Raw genomic sequence first — 23,303 nt, 5'->3', positions numbered from 1 at the left:
GATAAAATATTTTTTTTTCTTCTGGGTAGATGGCTAGTAATGGGATTGTGAGATCAAATGAGAGTTCTAATTTGAGTTCTTTGAGGATTCTCCATACTTCTTCCAAAGAGTTTGTATTAGTATGCAGTCTCAGAAACAGTATAAAAGTGTTCCCCTCTCTCCACATCTGTGCTAGCATCTGCAACTTTGGGACTTTGTGATGTGGACTATTCTCATTGGAGTTGGGTGATATCTCAGGGTGGTTTTGATTTGCCTTTTTCTGATGATTAGGGATGATGAGCAGTTTTTCATATGTCTGTAAGCCATTTGTCTGTCTTCGTCAGAGAAGGTTCTGTTCATATCTCTTGCCCAGTGATAGATGGGATTGTTTGTTCTTTTTTGTTGATTAATTTGAGTTCTCTGTAAATTCCATATATCAACTCTGTCAGATTTGTAACATGCAAACTACTTTTCCCATTTTGAGGTCATCTATTTGCTTTAATTGTTATGTCCTTAGCTGTGCAAAAGTTTTTCAGTTTCAGTGTAAAAGTGTTCCTTTCTCTCAATATCCATGCCAGAAAGTATCTGCAGCTTTTAGACTTTGTGATATGGGCCATTCTCACTGGGGTTAGGTGATATTTCAGGGTAGTTTTCATTTTCATTTCTCTGATGATTAGGGACGATGAATATTTTTTCATATGTTTGTTAGCCTTTCATCTGTTTTCTTTAGAGAGGGTTTACACTGATGGTGGGACTGCAAACTAATACCACCTTTTTGGAAGGAAGTATGGAGAATTTTCAAGGAACTCAAACTAGATCTTCCATTTCATCCTGCAGTCCCATTACTGTGCATCTACCCAGAAGAATAAAGTTCTTTTACCATAATGACACTTGCACTAGACTGTTTATTGCAGCTCAATTTACAATTGCAAAAATGTGGAAACAGCCGAAATGCCCACCAACCTAGGAATGGATTATCAAGCTGTGGTATATGTGTACAATAGAATACTATTCAGCCATTTAAAAGATGGAAACATTATATCTTTTGTATTAACCTGGATGGAAGTGGAACACATTATTCTCAGTAAAGCATCACAAGAATGGGAAAACAAGAATCCTATGTACTCAATTTTGATATGAGGACAATTAATAACCTAGTACATAGTGGGGGGGAAGAAGAAGGGGAGAGCAAAAAGAGGGAAGTAGGGAGGTGTGTGGGGGTCATGGTGTGTAACACAGTGGGTTGGGACACAATTATAAGAGGGACTTGACACAACAAATGCAATCAATGTAACCTCATTCTTTGCACCCTCAATGAATCCCCAACAATAAAAAAAAAATAGTTTTTAAGTTTCATTAAGTCCCATTTTTTAATTTTTGTTGTTGTTGCAAATGCCACTGAAGTCTTCATAAAATCTTTCCCAGGCTAAAATCCTTAAGAGTTTTTCCCATACATTCTTCAGGGATTTTTATTGTTTTGTATCTCAGATTTCAATCTTTTATCCATCTTGAGTCAATTTTTGTAAGGGGTAAAAGGTGCAGGTTCAGTTTCAATCTTTAACATATGGTTATCCAGTTCTCCCAGTTTATTGAATAGTGATTCTTTTCCCCAGTGTATGCTTTTGTTTGAATTATCAAAACTAAGACAGCTATAGTATAAGAGACTGATTTCATCTCTTGGTTTTCTATTCAATTCCATATGTCTATGTCTCTATTTTTTGCACCAATGCTATACTGTTTTGAACCCTGTGGACTTGGCTATATGTTTTTTTTTTTCTAGTTCCATACAAAATGAAGAACTATTTTTATTAGTTCTTCAAAGTATGATGATGGTATTTTAGTGGGGATTGCATTGAAACTGTAGATTTCTTTGGGTGATATAAACATTTTAACAATATTGATTCTTCCCAGTCACCACCTTGTTATGTACTTCCATTTGTTTGTATCTTCTGTTTATTTCTTTTCTTAGGGTTTAATAATTCTCTTTGTAGAGGTCTTTCACCTTTTAGGTATATTTCTAGTTATTTCATTTTCTTTGAAGCTACTGTGAAGGGAATTGGATCTTTGATTAGCTTCTCAACTTGGCTGTTATTGGCATATATAAGGGCTACTGATTTGTTGACATTAATTTTATATCCTGAGATTACTGTATTTGTTGATCACTTCCAGGAATGTAGTGGTTGACTCTCTGAAGTTCTCAAAGTAATAAAGTCATACCATCTGCGAGATTTTGACCTCCTCTGACCCCATTTGAATGCCCTTTATATCCTTCTCTTGCCTGATTACATCAGTTATTAATTCCAGAATGATGTTGAATAATAGTGGTGATAGAGGACATCGTTGTCTTGTTCCAGTTCTAAGTGGAAAAGCTTTCACTTTTACTCCATTCAGTATTATATTAGCTGTGAGTTTGTAGTAAATTGTAGTAAATGGCCTCAGTTTAAGAAATGTGCCACCTATGCTTATATTCTTTTTTTTTTTTTAGACAGAGTCTCACTTTGTCATGCTCGATAGAGTACCATGGTGTCATAACTCACAGCAACCTCAAAGTCTTACACTCAAGAGATTCTCTTACCTAAGCCTCCCAAGTAGGTGGGTCTAAATATGCCTGCCATGATGCCTGAGTATTTTTAGAGACAAGGTCTCACTTTGGCTCAGGCTGGTCTATGAGCTCAGGCAGTCCACCTGCCTCAGCCTCCCAGAGTGGTAGGATTACTGGCATGACCCACCGTGCCCGGTGTTCTTGTTAGAAGAGGATGCTGAATTTTTTCAAATGTTTTTTCTGCATTTTGACCTCTACTGAGAGGTCCATATGGCCTATCTTTTTGCTTCTATTAATATGGTGAATTACATTTATGGCTTTGGGTATGTTAAATTAGCCTTGCCTCCTTGATCGTGATATATAACTTTTTTAAATATGTAACTGTTATCTCTTAGATTAAATTTTATTGAGTATTTTTGCATCAATATTCATTAGCAAAATTGGTCTGTAGTTCTTCTTTTTAGTTGGACCCTTTCCTGGTTTTAGAATTCCACTGATGTTTATTTCATAGAACGTGTTGGGAATGTTCTTACTTCTCAATGTTTTGGAATAGTTTCTGCAGTAAAGGTACAAACTTTTCTTTGAAGGTTTTATAGAATTCTCATGTGAAGCCATCTAGTCCAGGGCTTTTTTTCTTATTATTATTGTTGGAAGATTTTTTTATTGTTTTTTCAATCTCGGTGCTTAATATTGATCTGTTCAAGATATCTACTTTTTCCTGATTAAGTCTAGGGAGATGGTGTGATTCTAGGTATTGGTCCATTTCCTCCACATTGTCAAATTTCTGGGCATAGAGTTTCCTTTTGTAGTAAGAGGTAATTTCTTGCATCCCCATAGAATTTTTTGTTATTTCCTCTTTTTTGTTTCTGATTGAGGCTATAAAATGAGGTTATTAACTTTTTCTAGTTAATCCGGCCAAAGGTGTATTGATAATCGGGCCAAAGGTGTATTGACTTTATTTTTTCAGAGAACCAAGTTTTTGTTTCATTAATTTTCTGAATGATTCTTTTGTTGTAAATTTCATTTTTATCTGATTTAATTTTGGTTATTTCTTATGCTAGGTTTGGGACTGGATTGCTCTTTCTTTTCTATTTTCTTAAGATGGGTCATCACATTGTTGATGTGTTCTTTTTCTGTTTTTAAGATGTTGGCATGTAATGCAATAAATTATCTTCTTAGGACTGTTTTTGTAGTATCCCTTCCATTTTGGTAGCTTGTAGCTTCATTTTTGTTATTTCCAAGGAACTTTAGCATTTTCTCCTTTATCTCTTCCTTGACCCAACTGTTATTCAGCATAAGGTTGTTTAATATCCATGCCTTTGTGTGGGGATGAAAATTTTTGTTGGAGTTGAATTCTACCTATATTGCCTAATGATCTAAAAAAATTACAAAATATAATTTTATTTTTGAAAAATTTTGTTGAGGTTTGATTTGTGTCCAAGGCTATGATCTATTTTGGAGCATGTTCCACAGGCTGATGAGAAGAACATGTATGTTCTTAGCTTTGGGATGGTGTGTTCTGTATATGTATATTAAGTCCATTTGTCCTATGGTTGCATTTACATTCCTTGTATCTCTGTTTCTGTTTAGATCATTTGTCCAATTTAACCAGAGGGGTCTTAAAGTTCCCAGCTATTATGGTGGGATATCATATTGCTTAGACTAATCAATTTCTATTTCATAAATCTGGGAGCCATTTAAGTTTGGTGCATAGATATTTAGATTTGAAATATTCTCTTCATGTATGTTCCCTTGACCAATATGAAGGGAATGTCTTCTTTCTTAACTTTAGTTTCTTTAAATTCACATGTATCTGAAAATCAGATTGTGAACCCTACTTTCTTCTGTTTTTCATTTGCCTACAATATTATTTTTCAACCCTTTACCCTGAATCTTTTTTGTCTTTCAAGGTTAGGTGTGTTTTCCTTGGGACAGCATATGGATAGCTTGTGCCTTTTTAGCCAGTCAGCCAACCTGTGTCTCTTCATTGGGGAATTCAAGACATTAACATTTATTGAAAGAATTGATAAGTATGATGGAGTTCTATTCATCTTTTCATCTTATTTTGTGAAGTACCTGGGAATATACTTAAGAAATGATGGGAAGTATCTCCACAGAGAGAACTTTGAAACACTAAGAAAAAAACAGTAGAAGATGTTAACAAATGGAAGAACATGCCATGCTCATGGGTGGTAAGAATCAATCAACACTGTTAAAATGTTTATGTTACCCAAAGCAATCTAAAGCTTTAATGTACTTCCATTAAAACACCACCATCAGACTTTGAAGAGGTTGAAAAAATAGTTCATCAATTTGTATGGAACCATTAAAAATCCCAAATAGGCAATACTATTCTAAGAAATCAAAACAACTCTGGAGGCATCATGTTACCAGACTTCAGTGTATATAAGTTTGTAGTGATTAAATCATCATGGTATTGGCATAAAAATAGAGATACAAATATGTGGAACAGAATTGAGAATAACTCCTGCCCCTCCTTCCTATTTCCTTTCTCCACTCCCTCTCTTCCTCCTCACCACAACTTGAATCATATAATTTTTCTCTTGTGTGGGTATATATTAGTTTTTCTACTGGCTTCGTATTAGTATCAAATACATTGCACAGTTGCTTTTCCATTCTTGTGATATTTAACTAAAGAGAATGTTCTCCAACTCTATACAGGTTAATACAAAAGATGTGAAGTCTTCATTTTTATGGCTGAATAGTATTCCATGGTATACAGTTTCCACTCATATGTTGATGGGCACTTGGGTTGCTTCCATATCTTAGCAGTTGTGACTACAACTACATTTGAGTGCAAATGTCCCTGTGGTAAAATGATTATTATTTTTTCTTCTGCCTAGATACTGAGTAATGGGATTGCAGGATCAAATGGAAGATCCCTTTAAGCTCTTTGAGGAATCTCCATGCTACTTTATATAGAGATTATATTAGTTTGCAGTTCCACCACCAGTGTAAAAGTTTTCCCTCCTTTCCGCATCCACACCAGCATCTGCGCCTTTGGGATTTTGTGATGTGGGCTATTCTCACTATATTTCAGAGTGTTTTTTTGCATTTCTCTGATGATTAGGGACATGGAACATTTTTTTTTTTATATGTTGATTGGCCATTTGTCTGTCTTCAGAGAAGTTTGTGTTCAAGCCTCTTGGCCACTTTTAAGTGGTATTGTTTGCTCTTTTTTATTAATTTGAGTACTCTGTAGATTCTAATTATCAGCCCTTAGATTCATACCATGTGAATATCTTTTCAGAGCACTTTGGCAATTGAGCAACCTTGAAAATAAATAAATGGGACATGATTAAGCTAAAAGGGTTCTGCACAGAAAAGGGTACAATAAGTAAAGCAAACAGATATGATCCATATTTTAGTTGTTTCATATGTGTTTATAAATAATCTCTATGCTCTTTCCATGAGAGTATATTTATTACATTACTTATGTGTGCATTTTCTGGTTTAACAAAGTATTTAAATCTTTTATATTTTTGCAACTGGTATGTTGTTGGTTTAGGCTATTTTGTTAGCTTTATATGATTTATTGATCTTTTGATCTCATTTATTGCACTGAATAATGCCTTTGCATTAGAGATTTTTAATTTTTTTATTAAACCATAACTGTATACATTAATGCATTTGTGTGGTACAATGTGCTGATTTTATATACAATTTAGAATGCTTACATCAAACTGGTTAACATAGCCTTCACCTCACTTAATTATTGTGTTAAGACATTTATACTGTACTTTTAATAGATTTGACATGTACCCTCGCAATATACACCATAAGTGAAGTCCTTCCAAATTACTCTTCCTGCACCTACTCTCTCATTTTCCCTCTCGTTCCTCTTCTCTTTTTCATCCTGGACTATAGTTGTGTTATATCTTTCATATGAAAGTGTGGGTGATTATATATTGGTTTCATAATAGTACTGAGTACATTGATTGGATAATTTTTCTTTCATTCTTGAGATATTTTACTAAGAAGAATATATGCTAGTTCCAGACATGTAAACATAAAAGAGGTAAAGTCTCCATCCTTTTTTAGGCTGCATAATATTCCAAGGGATACATATACCACAATTTGTTAATCCATTCATGGGTTGATGGGCATTTGGGCTGCTTCTATGACTTGGCAATTATGAATTAGGCTACAATAAACATTCTGGTTTAAATATCTTTGTTGTAAAGTGATTTTGGTGTTCTGGATATACACCTAGTAGAGGAACTGCAGAATTGAACATCAGTTCTACTGTTAGTTTCCTAAGTGTTCTCCAAACTTCTTTCCAAAAGGAATGTATTATTTTGCACTCCCAGAAGTGTAGAAGTGTTCCATTTTCTCCACATCCATGCTAACATCTGTAGTTTGGGGATTTTGTTATGTGGGCTACTCTTACTAGAGTTAGTTTATATCTCAAAGTGGTTTTGATTTGCATTTCTCTGATGATTAAAGATGATGAGCATTTTTTCATTTGTCTGTAGACCTTGGGCCTTTCTTCTTCCAAGAAGTTTCTGTTCAAGTCCCTTGCTCAGGGTTCAGTGAGTAGGGTGCTGGCCCCATATACTGAGGGTGGTGGGTTCAAACCCGGCTCCAGCCAAACTGCAACAAAAAAATAGCTGGGCATTGTGGTGGGCACCTATGGTCCCAGCTACTTGAAAAGCTGAGGCAAGAGAATCACCTAACCTCAAGAGCTGAAGGTTGCTGTGAGCTGTGACACCATGGCATTCTACTGAGGGTGACAAAGTGAGACTCTGTCTCGACAAAAAACAAACAAACAACAACAACAAAAAATGTCTCTTGTTCACAGTGAAATGGGATCACTTGTTATTTTCTTATTAATAAGTTTGAGTTCTCTGTGGATATCCCAGGGTCTCAAGGTTGTTTCAACATAAATTTATAAATGTAATATATCACCTAAGCAAATAAAAACAAAGATCATATGATTCTTTCAATTGATGGAGAAAAAGCTTTTGATAATATCATGGTCAGAACACTTAAGAAAATAGGTATAGAAGGGACATTTCTTAAACTGATAGAGGCCATCTACAGAAAACCCACAGCCAATAGCATATTGAATGGAGTAAAATTGAAAACATTTCCACTCAGATCAGGAACCAAGCAAGGATGCCCATTGTCTCCACTGCTTTTTAACATTGTAATGGAAGTCTTAGCCATCGCAATCAGGCAAAAGAAAGTGATCAAGGATATCCAAACATGGTTAGAGGAGACCAAACTCTCACTCTTCGCAGATGATATGATTAGATTCCTGGAAAACCCCAGGGACTCAACTACAAAGCTCTTAGAAGTGATCAAGGAATACAGCAGCATCCCAACGTACAAAATCAATACTCACAAATCTGTAACTCTTATATATACCAATAGTCAAGCTAAAAAAAACAGCCAAGGACTCCATTCCCTTTACAGTTGTGCCAAAGAAGATGAAATATTTGGGAATTTACCTAATAAAGGACATGAAAGATCTCCATAAAGAAAACTATGAAACTCTGAGAAAAGAAATAGCTGAAGATGTTAACAAATGGAAAAACATACCATGCTCATGGCTGGGAAGAATCAACATTGTTAAAATGTCCACATTACCCAAAGCAATATACAACTTAAATGCTATCCCTATCAAAGCACTACTGTCATACTTTAAAGCTCTGGAAAAAATAGTATTTCATTTTATATGGAATCTGAAAAAAACCTCAAAAATCCAAGACATTACTCAGAAACAAATCAGGAGGACTTTACAGTGTGAGACTTTGGGCTATAGTGTAAATGTATAGTGATTGAAACAGCATGGTACTGGCAAAAAAAAATAGAGAGGTAGATGTATGGAACAGAATAGAGAACCAAGAGATGAACCCAGCTACTTATCATAATTTGATCTTTGATAAGCCTATCAAAAACATATATTGAGGGAAAGATTCCCTATTTAACAAATAGTCCTGGGTGAATTGGCTGGCAACTTGTAGAAGACTGAAACTGGACCCACACCTTTCATAATTGACAAAAATCTACTGTCACTAGATAAAAGATTTAAACTTAAGACATGAAACTATAAAGATACTTGGAGAGAGTGCAGGGGAAACACTTGAAGAAATTGTCCAAAAACACTTGAAGAATATTTTATGAGGAGGACCTCCCTGCAATTGATGCAACACCAAAAATAAATTACTGGGATCTGATCAAACTAAAAATCCTCTGCACAGCCAAGAGCATAGTAAGTAAAGCAAGCAGACAGCCCTCAGAATGGGAGAAGATATTTGCAGGTTATGTTTCTGACAAAGTTTGATAACTAGAGACAAAATTTCTACAATTTTCAAAAATTTACTGATAATATTTATGTATTGAATAATAATATGAAGTACACTTACAGAGTGGAATAACTGGATTTAGATAGTTAGTATATGCCTTACCTAATATGATTATCATCATTTTTGTGGTGAGAACACTTTAAATTTATTTACTCTTAATATTTTTCAAGAATGCAGCATGCTAAATGTATTCATTGTGTTGTGTAATAGATCTCTTGAACTTATTCCTACTAACTGAAATTTTGTATCTCTTGACCAGTATCTTCCCAACCCTTTCCCCAAACCCTCGGCCTCTGGTAAGTGCCATTCTACTCTCTACTTCTATGAGATTAACTTATGTAGATTTCACATATGAATGATATTATTATGTTAAGTGAAATAAGCCAGGCACACAGAGACAAACATACTCATTTCTGATTATAAAAGAACCAGCAAGAAAGCAAATGAACCAAAATTGGCATTTAGTACCCCATCTCTGAGGTAAAAAACAGTATAATAAAATTTGTCAGATGTTCAGAAAAAAATGAAAATTATTAAGAAGAATAATTGAAATATAGATTTATTCTCTTCAACTTTCAAAGTGAACTTCACAATAGTTGTGTATTTGCATCACAGTATTAGCTAGTAATAGTATAAAATGATAACCAATAGGTCAGGGTATTAAAATTAAGCATTTAGAACAAAGAAACAAAAATTAGCTCATGAGGTCACATTTTACAGAGTCTTTTAATAAAAAGTGTAGGTGTAATGATTCATATTTGACTCTCCTTATTTGGATGTCAAAGAGGGAAAGCAAACTACTGTTGAAGAAATGCTTATGTTTCTTATGCTGCTCAGCATGGTGATATGGGTGAGGAAAAACAATGTGATGAGAAGCTAAACTGTTTGCCTGAATCAGAAAATATTTCAGAAGAAACAGAAAGCAATGAAGGTTTAGATTTGGAGAACAAATTTTAAAATAAATTGTATTGTCTAATATTTGTACAAATCTATCTCAATAAATAAATATCCAGACATCATTTCTATGAATCAAGGAAAGATATATTGGTAAAGATATGCTTCCAATAGTAAGTGCTTTCTTTAATAAAACAAAAATCTTAAATAGAAATGTGTAAATGTTAACCTCTAATGGAAAAATTGTTTTATCTGGGTTATTATTTTTTTTAAAACTCTGTAGTGGAATTAATATCCTACATTAAAAGCCAAACTATGCAGCAAATATTTGCAGACTAAAAGATTGTTAATTGGTTAAGTTTTACAGAGAAAATATGCATTTAAAGTACAGTCATAACAATTGTCAAAGATGGAAGTCATGTTTCCTTTTTATCTTTATGTTGTGGAAATTTTCTTACAAAATATTAGAGAATGACATTTTGTAACTTATGTTATCAAATTGCCTAGTTCCCTTGTTTCAAAAGTTGACAATATAGACCAGGTGTGGTGGCTCAGGCCTGTAATTCTACCACTCTGGGACACCGAGATGGGTGTACCACCTGAGCTCAGTTCAAGACTAGCCTGAGCAAGAGTGAGACCCCATCTATATTAAATATAGAAAAACTGGCCAGGCATTGTGTTGGGCACTTGTAGTCCCACCTAATTAGGAGGCTGAGGCAAGAGAATCACTTGAGCCCAAGTATTTGAGCTTGCTGTGAGCTATGATAATACCACAGCACTCTCCTCAGGGTAACAAAGTGAGACTGTCTCAAAAAGGAAAAAAAAAAAAAGGTCAACAGTATATAATACATCTTATTTTATAATGTCTTTGCCTGTTTCTTTACCTAATTCATATTATTTAATGTGTAAATATTTCACCTTGTACTTCTGAATACAAAAGCTGTTTTTGTACATATGAACAAAAGACATTGTCACAGTTAAAAATAATGCTCCCTAAATTCTATTGTCACATATTCAGTTGGTGTTCTTAGTTTTGTAATTGACTTACTAGTTTGAATTGGGACACAAATTAAACCCATATTTTGTAATTGGCTATTAATTAAGCCTTCTTAATTTTGTTTGTTCTGTAATTGACATTTATTTATATTCTCACAATTCTGTTTTTGAAGAAACTATATTGTTTGTACTGAAGAGTTTCCCACTGTCTGGATATCACTAGATGCATTCCTGTGATGTCATCTTCATCTAAATTGTACAGCTTCCATAAACTAATTTCTAAATATAAAAATTTGATGATTTTTTTCTTTGTCATGATGACTGATTTCTGTTGTTAAAGAAAATGGTTGTTTTGTGTAGAAGATTTTATATATTTTACCCCAGAATTGTTATAAAAACATTCAAAATTTTTTTGAAGAGCTTTGTATTTGGGTTACATCACATTGAGGATATAGTCAAATTACTTTGTTTGACAATCATTTGGAATAGTCTCTATATAAACATTTTTTATTAATACAAATTCCAAAATTTCATGAGCTATTTCATGATATTTGCATGCTACCTAGTTAAAAATTCAGTTGTATAAATTCAATTCAAATAAATTGTATTTATTTTTATTTATTTTTTGAGACAGTCTTACTCTGTTGCCCTGGGGTTGAGTGCCCTGGTGTTATCATAGCTCAAGCAACTTTAAACTCCTGGGTTCAAGCAGTCCTCTTGTCTCAGCCTCTCAAGTAGCTGGGCCTACAGGTGTCTGCCACAACTCCCAGCTAGTATTTCTATTTTTAGTGGAGATGGGTTTTGTCCTTGCTCAGACTGGTCTCAAACTCCTGAACTTAAGCAGTCCACCTGCTCCAGCCTCCCAGAGTTCTAGCGTTACAGGTCTGAGCCACCATACCTGGCCTACATTTTATTTTAATTGACATATATTATACACATTTGTGTGGCATATGAGATGTTTTGAGAAATGTTTGCAGTGTGCAATGATTAAATCAAGCTAATTAATCTATCATCTCAAATACTTATTTTTTGTGGTGAAAACATTTCAAATCTACTCAGCAATTTTGAAATATACAAAGCTTTATAATTCTGTATAGTCACCATTCTGTGCAGTGTATTACATCTTATTTCTGTCTTGTCTAACATCTCCCTTTTCCCCATTCTTTTCCCTTCCCCACTGTTCTTACTTTAACTTCTATGAATTCAATTTCTTTAGATTTGAACTCATTTAAGTAAATCATGCACTCTTTGTTTTTTCTCTGACAGTTAGCATAATGTCTTCTAGGGTTATCCATGTTGTCACAAATGACAGGATTTTCCCTCACTTTAAGACTGACTATTATTTCCTTCTGTGTATTTACTGTATTTTCTCTGTCAATTTATCTGTTGATGGACATTTAAATTGCTTTCCTATCTTAGTCTTTGGGACTAACGCTACAGTAAACATGGGAGTACAGATTTCTCCTTGGTACACTGTGTAAGAGACCAGGCACCAGGCTGATAGAAGCAGCCATCTGCTCTTGAAAAAGGCGCTGAAAGCCAATCTCCTAGCCAGCCTGGACATGTTTTGCAGCCCAGAGACAAACCCTCAAGCAGCTGTATCAGCCTTAATGAGATAAGATTGATAGCTCATTAGCAAGCAAGTGTTATACTTTGTAACATTTGTAGGGCAACAGGATGGGAATTGAGCCCAGGCAGAAAGAGCTCTTAGCAACCATTAAATATGTGATTCTAGCATGTGGGTCCACTCCTGTTGTATCAAGCTGCAGTAAAAGGCCAAGAGAGAGGTTTCTTGGGCTCTCAGAGAACAGACAGGAAGCCCACATTTTTTTTTAATTATTATGAAATCATAGATGTGTACATTAATACAATCATGGGGTACAATGTGCTGGTTTTATATACCACTTGAAATATTTTCATCACCTCTTGCAGGCATTTGTACCTTCAATCCGTGTTCCTGGCTGTTTTTTTTTTTTTTTTTTTTTTGTAAGAGACAGAGTCTCACTGTACCGCCCTCGGGTAGAGTGCCATGACATCACATGGCTCACAGCAACCTCTGACTCTTAACTCTTGGGCTTACACGATTCTCTTGCCTCAGCCTCCCACGCAGCTGGGACTACAGGCGCCCGCCACAATACCCGGCTATTTTTTTGTTGCAGTTTGGCTGGGGCTGGGTTTGAACCCGCCACCCTCTGCATATGGGGCCAGGGCCCTACTCACTTTTATTCCCAGGGTGACAGGGTGCCACAGCGGCCACTGACACACTGATTTAAATCTTGTTGGATAGGTACCCATGAATGGGATTGCTGGATCATATGGTAACTCTATTTTTCATTTGCTGAGGAATCTCTATACTCCTTTCCATAGCTGTATTTTTTTTTTTTTAAGAGACAGAGTCTCATTTTGTTGCCCTTGGTAGAGTTCTGTAATGTCACAGCTCACAGCAACCTCCAGCTCTTGGGCTTAGGTAATTCTCTTGCCTCAGCCTCCTGAGTAGCAGCTATATATATATATATTTTTTTTGAAAGAAACTAATCGTATAGGGAAAATTAAGACTAGACATTTAAAAACATATTTACTATTATGTGATGTCATTTTGATGGCAAACATGATGTAAAAGCTCATGCATGCATACGTTCATATAGAAATAGAATTCTCTGTGTTTAAATTACACAAAGAAGAATCCCAAATAGGTTTATTACCCACCTTAAATTAAAAAAAAAAAAACTGCTTCATATTTATTTGTAAGATCAAATTCTGCCAATATGTTTGCCTGATTGTGGAAATATATTATAAAAAATGTCATGATATAGTAATTACAATGACTAATAATGTATTGTTTCATTTTTGGATGTGTTGTGCATTTATATTATGGTGGCCTCAATTTTGGCAATCTCACTGTCTCCATCCGGTTTTATTTCACCTTTTAGTTTGTAACCTCAAATCTATGTTTATGATGTATTTGCTGATAGATACTAATAGTAACTGGAATAGTGTGACCACCCCCTTCCCATCCTGTATGTTTACTCTAAATTGTTTTCAGGGATGCCAAGTACTGGCTTTCAAAATTTGCTTTTCCAGTTAGTGCTTAAAACTTGAGATGGTGCAATAATACAACTATGGCAATGTGGTGTAGGTTATTTGAGTGGATCATTGTTATAAAAATAATTGACAAAGCTTCTTTTGCCTGGTGACATCTCCATCTTTAGCCTTCATTCTGTGTAGCTCATGGATGAATTGTCTAGAGATACAGAAGCCATTCATGATCCTGGGGAAAATAATGTTGAATGGTAGTGCAAGAAGACTAAAATAACCTATTTCTTTGATGATGTAATTAAAATGCCATATGCATCATTGACTCCCAGACAGCAGACTTCTGTCACATAAGACATATCTCTACTCATTGGTTTAAAATGTTTGAAGTGGTATTCTCAGTTATTTTACCCAAGCATATGGAAGCTTAAGAATTTTTCCAATAATTTCCTTCAGACAAAAGTTTTCTCCACAGAAATCTAAATAACTTAATGAGGTCAAAACCCAGAATAGATGCTTCATTATCACATTATTCTAAGTTAATTAATGGTATCTATTATGGAAGAGAAAATTTCATTATATATACTAATTCGATTTCATATTCACATATAAACAAATACATGGCATAAAATAAAGTATTTTGTGATTATGTGCATGGGTGACATGCATGTGCATTTATAGGTAAAAGTGCACATTCATATATAGAAACTAGAAATTACGTGTATATTTTTAGAAATCTGTTGGATATATATTGTGACATATTTACATAAAAGTTTATATTGCATTATAAACATTCTTCACATGAAGACTATGGAATTGTGGGAATAATGAGAATGCTAGGGATAGGGTATGGATAAGATGGGTGGGAAAATTTGGGATGGAGATAATAATGAAAGATCAGTAAAACCTAAATTGTTGGAGGAGATCATTCGAAAGCACAGAAGCAATGATGCCTCTTGAAACCACTAATATTTTAGAAATGCAAGCAGTTTTCTAATTGATGTCTGCATTTTCTTATTACAGAAGCTATACACAATTGGGTTTAACATGGCAGTGACAAAAGCATAGACTGCAGCTACCATCTTGTCCTTATTTATTTATTTATTATTAAATCAGGGCTGTGATTAATGCAATCATGGGGTACCATACACTAGTTTTATATACCATTTGACATATTTTTATCACACTGGTTAACATAGCCTTCCTGGCATTTTCTTAGTTATTGTGTTAAGACATTTGTATTCTACATTTAGTAAGTTTCACATGTACCCTTGTAAGATACACCATAGGTGTAATCCCACCAAACACCCTCCCTCCACCCATCCTCCCCCCACCCTTCCTCTCCCTTTCCCCTTTCCCCATATTCTTAGTTTATAATTGGGTTATAGCTTTCATATGGAAGCTATAAACTAGTTTCATAGTAGGGCTGAGTACATTGGATACTTTTTCTTCCATTCTTGAGATACTTTACTAAGAAGAATATGTTCCAGCTCCATCCATGGAAACATGAAAGAGGTAAAGTCTCCACCTTTCTTTAAGGCTGCATAGTATTCCATGGTGTACATATACCACATTTTATTAATCCATTCGTGGATCAATAGGCACTTGGGCTAATTCCATGACTTAGCAATTATAAATTGGGCTTCAATAAACATTCTTGTACAAACATCTTTGTTATAATGTGATTTTTGGTCTTCTGGGTGTATACCTAGTAGAGGAATTGTAAGATCGAATGGCAGGTCTATTTTTAGATCTCTAAGTTTTCTCCAAACATCTTTCCGAAAGGAATGTATTAGTTTGCATTCCCACCAGCAGTGTAGAAATGTTCCCTTTTCTCCACATCCATGCCAACATCTCTGGTCTTAGGATTTTGTGATATGGGCTAATCTTACTTAATCTTAAGTTAGATGATATTTCAAAGTAGTTTTGATTTGCATTTCTCTGATGATTAAGGATGATGAGCATTTTTTCATATGTCTGTAGGCCTTGCACCTGTCTTCTGAGAAATTTCTCTTCAAGTACCTTGCCCAGCCTGAGATGGGATCACGTGTTCTTTTCTTGCTAATACATTTGAGTTCTCTGTGGATTCTGGTTATTAAACCTTTGTCAGAGACATAACCTGCAAATATCTTCTCCCATTCTGAGGGCTATTTTCTTGCTTTACTTACTGTGTTCTTGGCTGTGCAGAAGCTTTTTAATTTGATCAGGTCCCGGTAGTGTATTTTTGACGCTGCTTCAATTCCCCGGGGGGGGGGTCCTCATAAAATATTTACCCAGGCCGATTTCTTCAAGAGTTTTCCCTGCACTTTCTTTTAGTATTTTTATAGTTTCATGTCTTAAGTTTAAATCATTAATCCAGTGAGAGTCTATCTTAGTTAACTGTGAAAGGTGTGGGTTCAGTTTCCGTCTTCTACAGGTCACCACCCAGTTCACCCAGCATCATTTGTTGGAATCTTTTCTTATTAATTGGCTTGTCTAAATCAAATAACGGTAAGTAAATGGGTTCATCTCTTGGTTCTTTATTCTGTTCCATACATTTACCTTTCTGTCTTTGTGCCAGTACCATGCTGTTTTGATCACTATCGATATGTAATATAGTCTGAGGTCTGGTAGCGTGATTCCTCCTGCTTTTTTCTTTTTTTATTTCTGAGTAATTTCTTGGCTATTCGAGGTTTTTTCTGATTCCACATAAAATGAAGTATTATTTTTTCGAGATCTTTAAAGTATGACAGTGGAGCTTTAATAGGGATTGCATTAAAATTGTATATTGCATTGGGTAGTATGGACATTTTAACAATGTTGAATTGTTAAACATGAGCATGGTATGTTTTTCCATTTATTAACATCTTCAGCTATTTATTTTCTTAGAGTTTCATAGTCCTCTTTATAGAGAACTTTCACATCCTTTGTTAGATAAACTCCTAAATATTTTATCTTCTATAGCACTACTGTGAACAGAATAGAGTCTTTGACTGTTTTTTCAGCTTGACTATTGTTGGTATATATAAAGGCTACCAATTTATGAATGTTGATTTTGTAATCTCAGATGCTGCTGTATTTCTTGATCATTTCTAAGAGTTTTGTAGTTGAGTCCCTGGGGTTTTCCAGATGTACAACCATATCGTCTGTGAAGAATGAAAGTTTGATCTCTTCTGACCCTATGTGGATAACCTTGATCACCTTTTCTTCTCTAATTATGATGGCTAAAACTTCCATTACAATGTTAAAGAGCAGTGGAGACAATGGGCAACCTTCCCTGGTTCCTGATATGAATGGAAACGATTTCAATTTTACTCCATTCAATACAATATTGTCTGTGGGTTTGCTGTAGATGGCCTCTATCAGTTTAAGAAATGTCCCTTCTATACCAATTTTCTTAAGTGTTCTGATCATAAAGAGATGCTGGATATTATCAAAAGCTTTTTCTGCATTAATTGAGAGAATCATATAGTCTTTGTTTTTTAATTTGTTTATGTGATGAATTATATTTATAATTGTACGTATATTGAACCAGCCTTGAGACCCTGGGATAAAACTGACTTGGTCATAATGTATAATTTGTTTGATGTGTTGCTGGATTCTGTTAGTTAGGATCTTGTTGAGTATTTTTGCATCAGTGTTCATTAGTGATATTGGTCTATAATTTTCTTTTGTTCTTGGGTCTTTTCCTGGTTTGGGGATCAGGTTGATGTTTGCTTCATAGAACATGTTGGGTAGTATTTTTTCTTTTTCTATATTTTGGAAAAGGTTGAGTAACATAGGTTCTAGTTCCTCTTTAAAGGTTTGGTAGAATTCTCACGTAAAGCCATCTGGTCCTGGGCTTTGCTTTTTAGGGAGATTTTGTAACGTTGATGCTATTTCAGAACTTGATATTGGCCTGTTCAACTTTTCCACTCGATTCGGGCTAAGTCTTGGAAGGTGATGTGCTTCTACGTATTGGTCAGTTTCCTTCAGATTTTCATATTTCTGAGAATAAGTTTTCTTGTAATATTCACTAAGGATTTTTTGAATTTCTGAGGAAGTCTGTTGTTATTTCATCTTTGTCATTTCTGATTGATGAAATTAAAGATTTTACTCTTTTTTTCTTGGCTAGGTTAGGCAAAGATTTATCTATTTTATTGACATTTTCAAAAAACCAACTTTTTGTTTTATTTATCTGTTGTATAATCCTTTTTGCAATTTCATTTAATTCTGCTCTAATTTTGGTTATTTCTTTTCTTCTACTGGGTGTAGGATTGGAATATTCTTCCTTTTCCAGTTGCTTGAGATGCACCGTTAAGTTATTAACTTCTCCTCTTTTCGTTCTGTTGAGAAAGGCTTGGAATTCTATAAATTTCCCTCTTGGGACTGCCTTTGTGGTATCCCAGAGGTGATAATTCATGTCTTCATTGTCATTTTGTTCCAAAAATTTGGTAATTTCCTTCTTAATCTCGTCTGTGACCAAGCTATCATTCAGAATGAGGTTATTTAACTTCCGTGTTTTTGTATGAGTATACAGATTCCTGTTGTTACTGAGTTCAACTTTTATTCCATGTTGGTACAAGAAGATGCAAGGAATAATTTCTATTTCTTTAAATTTACTGAGGTTAGAGTTGTGACCTAAGATGTGATCAATTTTGGAGTATTTTGCATGGGTTGATGAGCAGATTGTGTGTTCAGTTTTCTTCAGAAGAAATGTTCTGTAGATGTCTGTTAAATCTAAATGTTGAATGGCTAAGTTTAAATCTAAAATTTCTTTTCTTAGCTTCTTACTGGAGGATCTATCCAACACTGCCAAAGGAGTGTTAAAATCTCCAAGTATTATGGAGATGGAGGAAATCAAGTTGCTCATGCCTGTTAGAGTTTCTCTTATAAATTGAGGTGCCTTCTGGTTGGGTGCATAAATATTAATAATTGAAATCTCATCATATTGAGTATTGCCCATAACAAATATGGAGTGACTATTCTTATCCTTCCTTTCTTTTGTTGGTTTAAAGCCTATTGTATCTGCAAATAGAATTGCAACATATGCTTTTTTCTGATTTCTATTTACCTGCAATATAGACGACCATCCCTTCAGCCTGAGTCTATATTTATCTTTTATGGTAAGATGAGATTCGTATTCAGCAGATCTCTGGCCTGAGATTTTTTATCCAGTCAGCCAACCTGTGCCTCTACAGAGGATAATTTAAGCCATTCACATTAATGGAGAATATGGATAAGCCTTGTAGAATTTTGGGTATTGAGTTTTTTGAAAGTACAGTGGACATTTTAATTTTTTTTTGCCACTGTGGAAGTTGGAGTTTGATCAAAAGTTTCTGAGTGAGTTTACTTTTGTGGTGAAGGATTGTGCTGGTCATCATGGAGGATAGGTCTGAGAATATCCTGGAGAGCTTGTCTAGTTATGGCAAATTTCTTCAACATAGGAATGTCATTAAAGTATTTAATGTCTCCATCATAAATGAAACTTAGTTTAGCTGGATATAGGATCCTGGGTTGAAAGTTATTTTGTTTTAGGAGATTAAAAGTAAATGACCACCCTCTTCTGGCTTGAAAGGTTTTAGCAGAGAGATCTACAGTCATTCTTATATTCTTCCCTTTGTAGGTTATGGTTTTCTTACATCTGGCTGCTTTCAGAATTTTCTCCTTCATATTAACTTTAGTGAAGTTAATTATGATGTGCCTGGAGGATGTCTTATTCAGGTTGAGTCATTCTGGGGTTCTGAAACTGTCCGCTATCTGAATTTCAGAATCTCTTGGCGTGTCTGGAAAATTATCTTTCATAATTTCATGGAGAGAGCCTCTATGCCTTGCGAAGCCATTTCATTGCCCTCAGCAATTCCTATGAGGCAAATATTAGTTTTCTTCGAATTATTTCTGAGCTCTCTGTTAGAATTATCTATTTTTGCTCTCCATTTCTCTACCTCTTTGAGAGTTTGCGAGAATTCAAAAACTTTGTCTTCAGTGTCAGAAATCCTTTCTTCTGCTTGCTCCACTCTGTTATTGAGGGATTCTACTGTATTTTTCAGATCTGTGAAGGCTGAAAATTCTTGTCTCAATGTGTCAAAATCTTTGGGGATTTTGACTTTAAATTCGTTGAATTCTTGAGACAACTTTGAATTGCTTCTAGAACTTCTAATTCCAACTTTTCCTGCATTCTATTAATCTTGTTTGCAATCCAAATTCTGAATTCGATTTCTGACATCTCAGCCATCTGTTTATTAATCAGATCTTCAGCTGTGTCTGCCATATCTTTCCTTGGGGGGGCGGTTTATCTACTGTGGTTACTCATGTTACTGGAGTTTTTCCACTGATTCTGCCCCATGATTATTTTACACTGTTTGGCTAGATGAGCAGATAATGAGAAATTGAGTTGGGACCTCCAGGAGTAGAGATTAACCTAGCCCTTTGCCCAAAAGCTGGGACTGGTATCTGTACCTTTTCCTCTGGAGCTTTGCCAAGGACCTTTTTAGTGCTATGATCTGAGAAAATGGGGACCTGCTCGGTGTGCTGGTGCTAAGTGGCTTTGTCTTGTTTTCAGCTGGTCTCTGTCCTGCCCTAGTGAATCAGTTACTCTGTGTTGAAGTCTCAGCTGTGATGAAGTACCAGCAATTAAGTCACCCCACTCCCCACATGCAAGAATTGGAAAAGGAAAATCAAACCTTCACACAACCACACACCCAGGGTACCACTTGGATAGTCCTTGGGCAGTTGGCCCAGTTCAAGAGGTCCAAATCAATTGGCTCAGTCAGCACCTGTCTCAGGTGTGAGAGTTCAAAAGGTCTCTGGCAACTAGATCACAGAGGTATGCTGGCAACTCAAATGTGACTCGCTCTGGTGCTCCGTGAGGTCAGGAGGACCCATCCAGCAAATAGATTAGTCTAGGAAGGTTGATGCCTCCTTCCCCACCTTGCACCTCTGTCACACCCGGTCACTGATAACCGCACAGGGCTGTGATCCAGTTGCCTCCAATGAGCAGATACTCCTGGAGTTTGCACCTGCCTGAATCATAGGGAGATCTATGTCTCCTTAGTCAGGTCACTGCTCTATGCCACTATCCAGCAAGGAGAGGTGAGGCCTGACAACTTTGGGTGCTTAATGGAGACTGGGGCTGTTCACTCAGTTCCAGTTTTGCCCCTGAGTGATATTACTGACAGAACAGAACAATTTTGCAGAATTTGTTTCTGTCCCACCTATATTGCCCTGCAGAATAGACACTGTTTGAGTTCACAGAACCTTTGACTCAGGCCCTGTCTGTGCCACTGCCCGGTCTCTGCTATAGTTTTTATTGAAGTGGTATGGTTAGCTGTCAGTTCTAGCCTCTCCCTGCCCTCCTTTGTCTCAGCTAATGATCCCCTAAGAGCCAGGTGCATCTTAGACTCAGTAAAGTGGTCCTCTCAGTCAGCCCTGCTCTGGGAATCTTCAGGCTTTGTGTGTGCGTGTCCTACTCCCCATGCTCTGACCAGGCTGGTATGGCCTCAGGCAAACTCTTTACTCATGGGGCCTGTGTTTCTGTTCCAGATCTTTTCCACCAGTGGCTGCCAACAGAGAGATGCCCGGCCACCTCTGGTTGCCCAGAGAGACAGGGGGTGTGACTCCAGAATATCCATGGGTGAGCCCTATTTTTGCCACTGTGGCTGCTGCTCTGTTCCTCAGGGCACCACCGCTCCTGTATGGTTCCCTCTCAGCTGACCGTCCTCTCCTTACTCCCATGCCGCAGAATCACCACTGACCAGCAGCAGTCCATGCCCTGTCCACTCCTCTCAAGAAAATACTCAAGAATCTGAACTCCTGGCGGACAGGTTTCCAGACCTGAGAGTAAGAGTAGAGGGGAGACCTGGGAGTTCAGAATTGCAGGTAGAGAATATGTACGTTTGATGCAGTTTTATGCCTGGCAGGAAAACACCATGGCACCTGAGGAGAGGAAGTAGGTCCAGTTTTTATAGAATTTCTCTTATGGGATATAATGGGAGGCCTATTGTACTCTGCTCACTTGTTTGTATGGAGTACTGCGAGCCGTTCTCATGGGGGAGTGGGCTTGTTTGGTGATGGATTTTGTACCTTTTAGTTTGTATCCTTGGTGTCCCCGCTTGCCTCAGCAGGGTTGATGCGTGTTCTTCAACCTTCTCTCTTGGCTCAGTTCTAATCCACCAGGTTACTTGCTAAACTTCTGTCCTTTAACTCTCCTTCTGAATGGGAGTCTCTGTGGAAAGCTGGCTTCAGTTAGCCATCTTGCCTCTGCCCCCCCCATCTAGTTATTTTTAAATGTGTAGCTGGAAGCATAGTGAATATAGTTGTAGATTACAGAGGAGTAGTAAAGGGACACCACTATGAGGTGGGATGAGCATGTTGAGAACACCTTCCACTTGCCTTCTGCTGTGCAGCTATGGAGTATTGCAGCAATGATAAAACCATGGGAGATGCAGGTAAGGGTCATGTCCCCTGTGGCCAGGGTAATATCAGCAACATATATTGCTGTCATGGCATTAATTCTTACAGGGCTGCAGGGAAAACCCAACAGTGCCATTATCTCACAGAAGAAGTTGTTGATAGTATTTAGCCCACAGAAATTCAGCCTTAGGATGAGACCTGTGTGTCCCCAAGAACTGGTTTACCACAACAGCCATGACAATGCTGAGCATATGGTGGTTCATAACAGTGCTATAATGAAAAGGGAAACAGATGGCTACGTAGCAGTCATAGACCATGGTGGCAAAGAGAACCATTGTAGCTCCCATGGACTATGGAAAAAGAAGTGCTGGGACATGTAGCCCCCATAAGAAATGGTCTTTCCTGACATCAGCATGATTTGTAGCATCATTGGTACAATGCTTGTTTTGCAGAGAGTGTCCACAATAGCCAATGCCAGAAGGAAAACATAGATGGGAGTATGCAAGGTGTTATTATATGCCAATGAAAAATGAGCATATTACCAAGAAAAGCCACAAGATAGACGAAAAGAAAAGCAAGGAAGAGAATTCTCTGGAGTTCAGGGTTTTGGGTGAAGCCCAGAATAATGAACTCAGTTATGTTGCCCTGGTTCATCCTGCTTGGGTGATTAAATGGCAGACATTGCACAGGGTAAACTGAGAATTAAAGGGAACTGTGTATTGCTCTCAGGAGATAATGTGGGGAGAGAGATGGGAAGGTTGTGTTTACCTAGTGATTTGGTTATTGATTTGATACTAATTGCAGCATGAGTTTCCTTATGATGGAGTTCTGTCTTCCGGGAGATATCCGCTCTTCTCCAGAAAGATCCCATTCTCTGAGGTGTATTTTTCCATGGATGAATCAGATAAATTGGACACAGTAGTTGAAAAGAAAAACCTAAGCAAAATATCACTTCAAATATTTGAATAAGTGACTTCAAATATTTCAATATTTTCATTTTGTCCTGATAGTTGTTTGTGTATAATCTATCCATCCATCCATCTGTATCTATATGTCTTCAGTGGAAATGTAATGCAAATAATTACATCTCTCAATAGTGCAGTTAATTGCATGGTATGTTTATATATCCTTGAGATATACATTCAGCAGAGACAACG

General features: G+C 36.4%; 1 pseudogene; it reads right to left on the bottom strand.

Annotated features, from left to right (window-relative positions):
• Window positions 1-14,741: 14,741 nt before the first annotated feature.
• Window positions 14,742-22,800, bottom strand: LOC128572407 (olfactory receptor 13G1-like; annotated as a pseudogene).
• Window positions 22,801-23,303: the final 503 nt, after the last annotated feature.

The sequence above is a fragment of the Nycticebus coucang genome, chromosome 20, assembly GCF_027406575.1.
Source record: "Nycticebus coucang isolate mNycCou1 chromosome 20, mNycCou1.pri, whole genome shotgun sequence".
Taxonomy (NCBI): domain Eukaryota; kingdom Metazoa; phylum Chordata; class Mammalia; order Primates; family Lorisidae; genus Nycticebus; species Nycticebus coucang.
The sequence above is the reverse complement of the archived record's forward strand: the minus strand, read 5'-3'. Positions and strand labels throughout refer to the sequence as shown.